Source organism: Leopardus geoffroyi, chromosome B2 (genome assembly GCF_018350155.1).
Source record: "Leopardus geoffroyi isolate Oge1 chromosome B2, O.geoffroyi_Oge1_pat1.0, whole genome shotgun sequence".
In the NCBI taxonomy this organism is placed as follows: domain Eukaryota; kingdom Metazoa; phylum Chordata; class Mammalia; order Carnivora; family Felidae; genus Leopardus; species Leopardus geoffroyi.
The window spans coordinates 139,413,099-139,423,278 of record NC_059332.1 but is presented as its reverse complement, the minus strand read 5'-3'; the positions used below and the strand labels follow the sequence as shown (position 1 = coordinate 139,423,278).

Genomic DNA, 10,180 nt, shown 5'->3' with positions numbered 1-10,180 from the left:
TTTGCACATTTGATAACTTTCTTTATGCTTTTGTGACAGTAATGGTCCATGTAACACTGATTTGCATTTGCTGTATGTGGTGCCAACTTAGAATTCTTCTCTCGTTATGCTTCATGCTCCGGAAATATCAAAACACTTGTCAGTCTCCGAGTGTACCATGCTCTCTGAACACTTTGTGTTTCTCAAATGCTGTTTGGAATGCCTTTCCCAGATCACACACTGCAGACTCCTAACCTTCTAAGTGTGGACTGAAACATCATTGCTTCCACGACAATCCCCCCGTCTCGAGACAAATTTAGAAGCTCCTTCCTCCTCGGTCCCATGGAGTCTCCTGGGGCCCGTGTATCTATTACCTTGCCATTTCACCATGAGGCTGTAAGCAATTTCAGGTCCAGAATGTGAGGCCTGTTTATTTGTTTTGTTTTGTCTCATTCTTTTTGATGCCTGGAGCAGTTGTCTTTTGCCTTATAGTAAGAAGTCGCCAATAAATATATTGCAAATGAGTAGAAACTAGACAATCAATAGTGATCAATAAATCCTCTAGTAACTGAGGGCCTCTGTTACATTTTTCATATTAAAAAAAAAACCCTCTTAAATCTTTTAAAACTGATTTTTCCTGGGTGTGTCCTCATAATAAGATTGAAAACCAGTGAGGCCACATTGAAGAAGTGGTGGGACAATTTGTCTTCTTTGTAATGCTAATTTTCTGAGCAGTTCCCCAGTGTCTTTGTGGGTCCCCCTCCTTAAGGCAGTACTCTCCTTTCATTTTTAAATATTCTCTACGAAAAATCAGAAAAAGTTCAGATACTAGTCATTTGTGCTTGTTACATGATAGTACATAATTTACTAAGTCCCAATACCTTACCTTAATTATGTGTAAATAATGTAGTCTAATTCACTTATTTGGGGAACAAAGTTCCTTTGTAATATTCAAGTTAATTTTGAGACTGCTGGTTCAAAGTGGTGAATTGAGGGGCGCCTGGGTGGCTCAGTCGGTTGAGTGTCCGACTTCGTCTCAGTTCAGGATCTCATTGTTGGGTTCATGAGTTCGAACCCCACATTGGGCTCTGTGCTGACAGCTGCTCAGTTGCCTACTTCAGAATCTGTGTCTCCCTCTCTCTCTGCCCCTCCCCCACTCGTGCTCTGTCTGTCTGTCTCTCTCTCTTAAAAAGTAAACATTAAAAAAATTAAAAAAAAAATTCAAAGTGGTGAATTGAGCTCATGCTTTTTTACCTTTCCCTCTTGAATCCCTACCAAAACTTACAATAATGAAAAGAAAGAGTGCCTGGCTGGCTCAGTTGGTAGAGCAGGTGACTCTTGATCTCAGGGTCATGAGTTCAAACCCACATTGGGCATACAGCCTACTTTAAAAATACATAAATAAGTTAATTAAATAATAAAAAATTTAAAGACCAATAATAAAAAATATATACATAGTCATCACAACAAAGAAAAGAAATATGGGTAAGAATTTTAACTTGTTTGGAAAAGATGAAAAACAGAGGAAACAACCAATAAAACAGACTAGGTGACCTATTACTTAGAAACTATGTGTAACAGATGCTGCTAAAGAGCCCTCTGCTGTGCAGTATTTTGGGGACACTCAAAATTTGTAGAAACCAGGCACAGTGGAGGACACTAAAAACACAGAAATTAATGAGAGGATGCATTAAATAAATTGGACAAAATCTGGAGAATTCGAATGAAATCTGGGCAAAACCATGGCAGCTTTGGCATTCTGGCATATGGGGGGCTACTCTCTGTACATGCATTTTTTTTTTTTTTTTTTTTTTGGAGAGAGTGTAAGTGGGGGAGGGGCAGAGAGCGAGGGGCAGAGACAGAGGATCTGAGGTGAGCGCTGTGCTGACAACAACGAGTTCGATGTGGGGCTTAAACTCATGAACTGTGAGATCATGACCTGAGCTGAAGTTGGACACTCAACTGACTGAGCCCCCCAGGCGCCCTGCCCTGTACATGCCTTCTAAAGCAATGCCTGCTAGTTGAGAAACTCGTCCACAGATACAGAGCTTCCAATCTGCTGTTCTGATTCTTTAGTCATAAATAAGACAGTAAAACCTTCCTTTGTGAGCATAATTCGTTCTGGAAACATGCTTGTAATCCAAAGCAAACTTGTATATCAACGTGAATTTCCCCTAAGAAAGAATGGAAACTCAGATGATTCATTCCACAACCCAAAATTATTCATATAAAAATGATTACAATACTGTAATATAATACAAAATAATAAATAAAATATAAAACATAAAGAAAAATAAATTAACCCGCACTTACCTCTGAAAACCTTCCTGGCTGGTGTGAGGGAGACAAGAGAGAGGAGGGTCGTTGTGTAGGACGACTTTCACGATCACTAGCAGAATCATTGCTATCTATTGGCTCAAAGGGATCTTTTTCTTTTTGTGCAGCTTTGACAAGGAACCTGTCCAATGACATTTGCTTGCCTCCTTTTGAGGATTTCTTGGAAATGTGACATTGTGTTGTCGTTAAATAGATTCATCGCTCACACTGCTACAGCCTTATTCGGGTGGCGCTTTTCTACAAAATTTTGCACTATTTCTCACATTTTACATGTCTCCCTAATCTCATTTGAAGGGAGGGATTCCTCCACCTTTTTCTCCTCCTCCTCTGCAGACGTGATGCAGATGTAGACTTCTTTTAAAATCTTGCAATTTCAGCCACTCGCATGCCTCGTTCGTACTTCTCCATGATTTCCTTCTTAACTTGCACTGTAATCATCTCCTTACTGCCTTTCTTTTCAAAGTTTTTCTGCACGGGGGCCATCATATACACTCACACGGATGTTGACTACAGTACAGTATTAATAAACTTTCGTCATATACTGTATTTAAGGTAACTGGCAATAAGGCAGCAGAGGAAAGGGTCTATATCTGCAGGCAGCCTGACCTGGAAAGAAACAAAGCATTCCTAAGCTTACTCTGGTATGGAAAAGCAAAGGACTGTCCATAGGGACTTTGAAGTGATAAAAAATACCCTAGTGCCAGTTGTGGGCACCTTCCAATGTTCTGAACCATCGCTGATTTCTGCCAAACACCACAGCCTGAGACCGAGCACCCGAGCATGGGAGATGGTCACCCACAATCCCACAGGGAGAGAGAGAGAGAGAGAGAGAGAGAGAGAGAGAGAGAGAGAGAAACCATTGGCTCAGTTGTGATCATGTGACATTCGGCATCACTTAATACTCGTGTTGCAAGACATCGCTCATTTATCAAGTTAAAATTTATCAGAAATGTTTGCTCCTCTTGGGGCACACTTGCAGGACAAGTTATTCGCAAACCAAGGTTTTACTGTATGATGAAAAGATCGTGAAATTAACGAGGAAGAACAAAATAGCAAGCAGGAAAACTGACCTACCTGAGAGTAAACAGATGATTCAGGCAACAGAAGAGAACATAATTTTGTTTTTCTCTAAATAGTAGCCTCTTCCAAACTCTTTGTTTGGAACACAGGAGAAGGAGACTCTGCAAAGGGAATGCTCAGAGAAGGAGAAAGAGATTTTCTTTACCAAAATGTTATGGAATATCTGGGGCGGGGCGGGGAGGGGGGAAGCTGAAGAGAGAGCTCAGGAAGTTGAGCCAAAGGAGATGGAAAAATAAAGCTGGAATCAGAGAGTATCATTTCAGGGGGTCAACGACAGGTGAGTCATTTGTCATTATGCGGTTGTGCAGGTCACAACTTACAACAGCCAAACGAGACGGATCTGGGGAGAGAGGAGAGAAATAACAGAGAAGAGGAAAGGAGAATTTTCCAGAGCTGCAAGATGCGCCTCTTTAGATGTGAATACCAGAAACTTGAGGCTAAAGTAAGATTATTTTCATTTCCATTTTCAGCCAACGTGTTTTGCCTCCCAAATGTAAAAGCCTGAACATACATATGAGGGTGTGAAGAAACATGAACTACAAGACACGGTTGTGGACGTGTAAACTGGAATACTTACTTTGAAGAGCATTTTGTCAGTACTAGTAAACGGGTGCCTAGGTGGCTCAGTTGGTTGAGCGTCCGACTTGGGCTCAGATCATGATCTCATGGTTCGTGGGTTCGAGCCCCACGTTGGGCTCTGTGCCGACAGCTCAGAGCCTGGAGCCTGCCTTGAATTCCGTGTCTCCCTCCCTCTCTCTCTGCCCTTCCCCCCGCATGTTCTCTCTCTTTCTCCCTGTCTCTCTCTCAAAAATAAATAAATTTAAAGAAAAATATCTAGTAAAACTGAAGCACACAGACTATGACTCAGTAATTCCACTTATGGATATATTCTCTGAAGAAACTAAGACCTTTTCTTAAGGAAACATAAATAAGATGATACCTTGCAGCAGTGTTTATAATAGAAAAACAGATTATTGTATAATAGTTAAAACTATTACGTATCAACATGGGTAACTCTCAACACCATTATGTTGAGAAAAAAAAAAAAAAAGAAAAAGCAAGTTACAAAGTGATATATTCAGAAGATACTATTTTAGCATATTTAACAATCTAAATGATACTATATATTTTTTTGATAATAAAAATAGAAAAAAAATTCCAGAGATGAAAAAAAAAAAAAAAAGCAAAGAAACAATCCAGGTTATCCAGAAAGAACATGAATCAGACTGGCATAGGCTTCTAACAGCAATATTGAGTATTACAAAATATAGGGTGATACATTAAGAATTCTGAAGCTGTATGATTTTATGGCTTTATGGAGTTTTATTGAAGCAGAATTTACATATCATAAAACTCACCCATATTAAGTGAAAATGCCAATGATTTTTAGTAAACCTATAAAGTTGTGAAGCTATGCCCAAAATCCAGTTCTAGAACATTTCCATCACTTCAAAAAGATTTCCCCAAATCACAGTCGATTCTCAGTCACACTCCAGCTCCACGTAAGCACTAATCAGCTTCTCTCCCCATAGATTGGCCTTTTCTATACATTTTATATAAATAGAATCAAACAATGTATAATCTTTTGCATCCGGTTTCTTTCCCTTAGCTTAATGCGTTTGAAGGTTACCCATATTGTAGCAAGTATCAGAAACAAGTTTCTGTTTATACTTAACTTTTAAAGAAACTTCCAAACTGTTTTCCAAAGTTTCTGTATCATTTAACATTTTCACCAGCTATGTAGAAAGGTTTCGGCTTTTCCACATCCTCACCAACACTTGTTATTGTGTCTTTTTTATTAGAGTCAAGTAAAGTAGCATTTCATTGTGGTTTGAATTGTATTTCCCTAATGACTAATGAAGTTGAGTATTTTCACTTATTTATTAACCATTCATATAGCTTCTTTGATAAAATGCTTAACAAAATGATTGGCCCATTTTAAAAATTGGGTTGTCTTTTCATAATTGAGTTGTAAGTGTCTTTTATATATTATGGACACTACTCCCTTAGCAGATACATGAGCTAAAACGAGTTAAAATAAATAAATGAGGTATTATATATATTTTTTCTCAACAGATTTTTTTTTTTTAAAGTTCATTTACTTATTTTGAGAGAGAGGATGAGTCGGGGAGAGGGACATAGAGAGAGGGAGAGAGAGAATCCCAAGCAGGCTCTGCACTGTCAGCATAGAACCCCACGCGGGGCTCGATCTCAAAAACTGTGAAATCATGACCTGAGCTGAAATCAAGAGTCAGACATGTAACCTACTGAGCCACCCAGGCACCCCTTGCTATTATATTTAAGAACTCTGCAAAACCAAGTCATGAAGGTTTTTTCCTATGTATTCTTCCAGAGTTTTATAGTTGTAGCTCTTATATGTAACTGTTTGATCTACTTAGAGTTAATTTTTATGTATGCTGTGAGATAAGAATCGAAATTTATCTTCTAGGACCTGGCAATTGTTCAAGCTAAGGTTCAAGCTAATTATTCAAGCTAATGATAATTGTTCAATCATTTGCTAAGAAGACTGTATTGTGCGTTACATTGTGCTTCCTGATCCCTGCCCACCCAACTCATATGTTGCCATCTTAACCCCCAGTACCTCAGAATGTGGCTATATTCAATGGTCATCGAAGATGTCATTAGTTAAGATGAGGTCATCCTGAAATAGGGTGAACCCTTGACCCACTGCAACTGGTGTCCTTATAACAAGAGGAAATTTGGACACAGACACGCACACAAGGAGACACCATGTAAAGATGAAGACAAGGATTGGAGTGATGCTTCTACAAGCCAAAGAACCCAAAGATTGTCCTTAAATCCCCAGAAGCTAAGCAAGAGGCATGGGACAATTCCTACCTCATGGCCTCAGAAGGAGCTGACCCTGATGACGTCTTGATTTTAGACTTCCAGCCTCTAGAACTGTGAGAAAAAGAGTATCTGTTGGTGAAGCCACCCACTCTGTGATATTTTGTTACAGTGGCCCTAGCAGAAAAAGAGTATCTGTTGGTGAAGCCACCCACTCTGTGATATTTTGTTACAGTGGATGCAGACTGGCCGTCCGATTTTTAACCTAAAATTCTAATCTTAGCCCAAACTTAATCAAGGGAGAAGGTTGAATGAGAGTTTTGTTTGTTTGTTTGTTTTGACATTCAAAGACTCAGAAAGTTTATGTGCAGTACACCATTTCTTAAGAAGTTACTTTAGGGTATACTGTAGTAGGGGCGCCTAGGTGGCTCAGTTGGTTAAGCGTCCGACTTCGCTCAGGTCATGATCTCACAGTTTGTGAGTTCGAGCCCCGCGTCAGGCTCTGTGCTGACAGCTCAGAGCCTGGAGCCTGCTTCGGATTCTGTGTCTCGCTCTCTCTCTGCTCCTCCCCCACTCACACTCTGTCTCTCTCTCAAAAATAAATAAACATTAAAAAAAAATAAAGATAGGGTATACTGTAGTAAAATGAGGAAGAAACTAAGAAGAAGAAGAAGAAATGTGATCTAGAAAGTGTGGAGCTAGAAGAGAAAGAAAAGAAGACCCAGCCGTGTAGCGGGTCCATAGAGCAGTTGATCTGGATGATAGCAGGAGTATGGAGGGCCTCAGGAGGAATCCCAGAGATTTGTTTGTCTTTCTGTTGCTGGGAACATGCGGCTTTATTTATTTACTTATTTTATTTATTTATTTTGAGAGAGAGAGAGAGATAGAGAACACAAGCAGGGGTGGGACAGAGAGAGAGGGAGAGAATTTCAAGAAGCCTCCCTGTTGTCACAATACAGAGCTAGAACTCATGAACCATGAGAATATGACCTGAGCCAAAATCAAGGGTTGGATGCTTAACCCACTAAGCCACCCAGGCACCCCAGAAAAATGGAGCTTTACACTAAAGATGTCAATAAACCCACAGGAAACTTGTATTCATTTTCTAGGGCTGTCGTAATAACAAAGTACCAGAGACTGAGTGGTTTAAGTAAAAAAAAATTTTTTTCTTACAGTTCTGGAGGTTTGAAGCCTAACATCAAGGCATCAGCTGAGTTGATTCCTTTTGAAAGCCCCTATTTAGCTTGTAGATGGTCTTGTGTGTGTGTCTGTGTCCCAGTCTCTTCTTCTTATAGGGACATTGGTCATCTTGGACTAGAACCCACCCATATTACCTCATTTTACCTTAATTAGCTCTTTAAAGGCCTTATTTTCAAATCTTCACATTCTTTTTTTTTTTTTAATTGTTTTTAATGTTTATTTTTGAGACAGAGACAGACAGAGCATGAACAGGGGAGGGTCAGAGAGAGACGGAGGCATAGAACCTGAAGCAGGCTCCAGGCTCTGAGCAGTCAGCACAGAGCCCGATGCGGGGCTCGAACTCACGAACTGTGAGATCATGACCTGAGCCGAAGCCAGACGCTCAACCAACTGAGCCACCCAGGCACCCCTCAAATAGTCACATTCTTAAGTAGGGAGTAGGATGGGAGTAGGGGACACAATTCAACCCATAACCAAATTGAAGAAAACAGAACAGATCCAGTGGTCTAGTTTTTCAGCCATCTTTCTTTTCTTTTTTTTTAAAGTCTATTTATTTTTGAGGTGGGGTGGGGGGGAAGGAAGGGGAGAGAGACAGGGAGAGAGAGAATCTCAAGCAGACTCCAAGCTGTCAGCACAGAGCCTGACATGGGGCTCAGACTCACAAACTGTGAGATCATTGCCTGAGTTGACACCAAGAGTCAGACGCTTAAGCAAATGAGCCACCCAGGCACCCCTCAGTTGTCTCTCTTCACAGCAAGAAACAATGAAATTTTCCCTCCTCCTCCAAGTATGGCAGTGATTGTTTACATGGTGGGGATGACAGGTGGCAGGCAAGTTTCTCCTGGATTTCTTTCCCAGAGGGACTCCACCTCACAAGAGCGGGTTCGGGCTTCCCATGTTCCAGTTAATTGTGAATACAGATCTTTCAGTTTACTCCTACAAGTCTGTTGATATTCCCTGTGGTATAGTATTGGCATCAATGGAACTCAGTTGGGAGATTAAATCAGTTGATTTCACCATCAAGGCAACAACAGGAAGTGTGAGCCCCATGTGGGATGGGATATGTGTGCCGTCTCTAGAGGAACAGCCTCTTCTCACATCACCCAACTTTTGCAACATGAGTATGCCGGCCCACTGGTGTATGTCTGTTTTCAGTGGAAAGTTGGAAATCTGGACTTTTATGTAGGGTTTTCCCAATTCTAAACGTGATCAGCACATTCAAATTCAAAACACCGCAGAACCGATGCCTTCTGAGCCAAACTCAACATTTCTACAGGTGGAATTTGACTAGTGCATAGTCTTGGCACGGACTCCACCTAGCCCTCTCCTAAACACCTTGTACCTATTTCATCATTGCCAGTTCTGTTCTACAAAGTCCATTCAGGCACGAGGCCACTGCTTTATTGAAGCACAATGGGAGGACAGGTTTGGCCAAGGTCACAACACTAGTTAAGGTCACAAAGCTAGTTGGTAGGAAAGTTGGCCTAGAAGGTAGGTCTTCTGACTCCTTGGTCACTGCTTTTGCCAACACATTCTATTATTTTCTGCTTGACTTCTGGTTGATTGACCTAGAGTTATTCCCTAACCTTTTCTTTCTCCTTTAATCATTCAATTTGTATCAGCATCTGGCCTTTTTGTGAGTTTAGATTCCTCTGAGACTGTGTACAATCAGTCTAGTGGACAGTCTTACATGGCCCTGAAATGAAAACTTCTTGATTTTCAACCTGATAAATCACAGAGATTTCATGAAACTTTTGGTCTCTTTGACAACCTCATTCTCAGTGATAACTGGTGGGAAAATTATAGTGATTGATTAAGAACTGGTTATTCAAGGTGCCTGGTGGCTCAGTTGAATGTCTGACTTCGGCTCAGGCCATGATCTCACAGTTTGTGAGTTTGAACCCCACCATCTGTCTCTCTGCTATCAGTGCAGAGTCCACTTTGGATCCTCTGTGCCCCCCTCTCTCTGTCCCTCCCCTGCTCACTTGCACACTCAAAAATAAATAAACATTAATTTTTTTTTTAAATAAAAGAAAGAACTGACTATTCAAAATGTTATTTTATTATCAGGCTATTAAAATGTGATTACTTGAAAAGAAAATTTCTTTTTTTTATTAAAAATGTTTATTTGTTTCTGAGAGAGAGAGCTCAAGAGTGAGCAGGGGAGGAGCAGAGAGAGAGAGGGGGTCCCAAGGATACAAAGTGGGCTCTGTGCTGACAGCAGAGGATACAATATGGGGCTGGAACTCACCAACAATGAGATTGTGACCTAAGACAAAGTCGGATGCTCAACCTACTGAGCCACCTAGACACCCCCAAAAAGAAAATTTCTTGGTTAGAATCTAATTGAGAAAAAGAAAGTCACATGAATGCATCATACTTCCTTTTTGAAACATAAAACATTTTAAGTAAAACTTCAGCTCTTGCCATGAGAAGAAAATAAAGCTATTTCAGATGACACCTAGAAACTTACAGATTGTTATAAATATACAACTTGCATTTATTAAGTGTAATGTGTGCTCAGGTGCCTGGGTGGCTCAGTTGGTTAGGCGACCGACTTTGGCTCAGATCATGATCTCACGGTTCGTGGTTTCGAGCCCCATGTTGGTCTCTGTGCTGACAGCTCAGAGCCTGGAGCCTGCTTTGGATTATGTCTCTCTCTCTCTCAAAAATAAATATACATTAAAAAAAAATTTAAAAAGTGTAATGTGTGCTTAATATTATATAAACAAATTCTCTTTTTTTCTAATTTTTTAAAATGTTTGTTTTTGAGAGA

The 10,180-nt window shown here is 40.3% G+C and overlaps 1 non-coding gene across 1 annotated transcript; it reads left to right on the top strand.

Moving 5' to 3' along the window:
- Window positions 1–4,008: 4,008 nt before the first annotated feature.
- TRNAP-UGG lies at window positions 4,009–4,093 on the top strand. Its single transcript has one exon. It is a non-coding gene; the product is annotated as a tRNA-Pro (tRNA).
- Window positions 4,094–10,180: the final 6,087 nt, after the last annotated feature.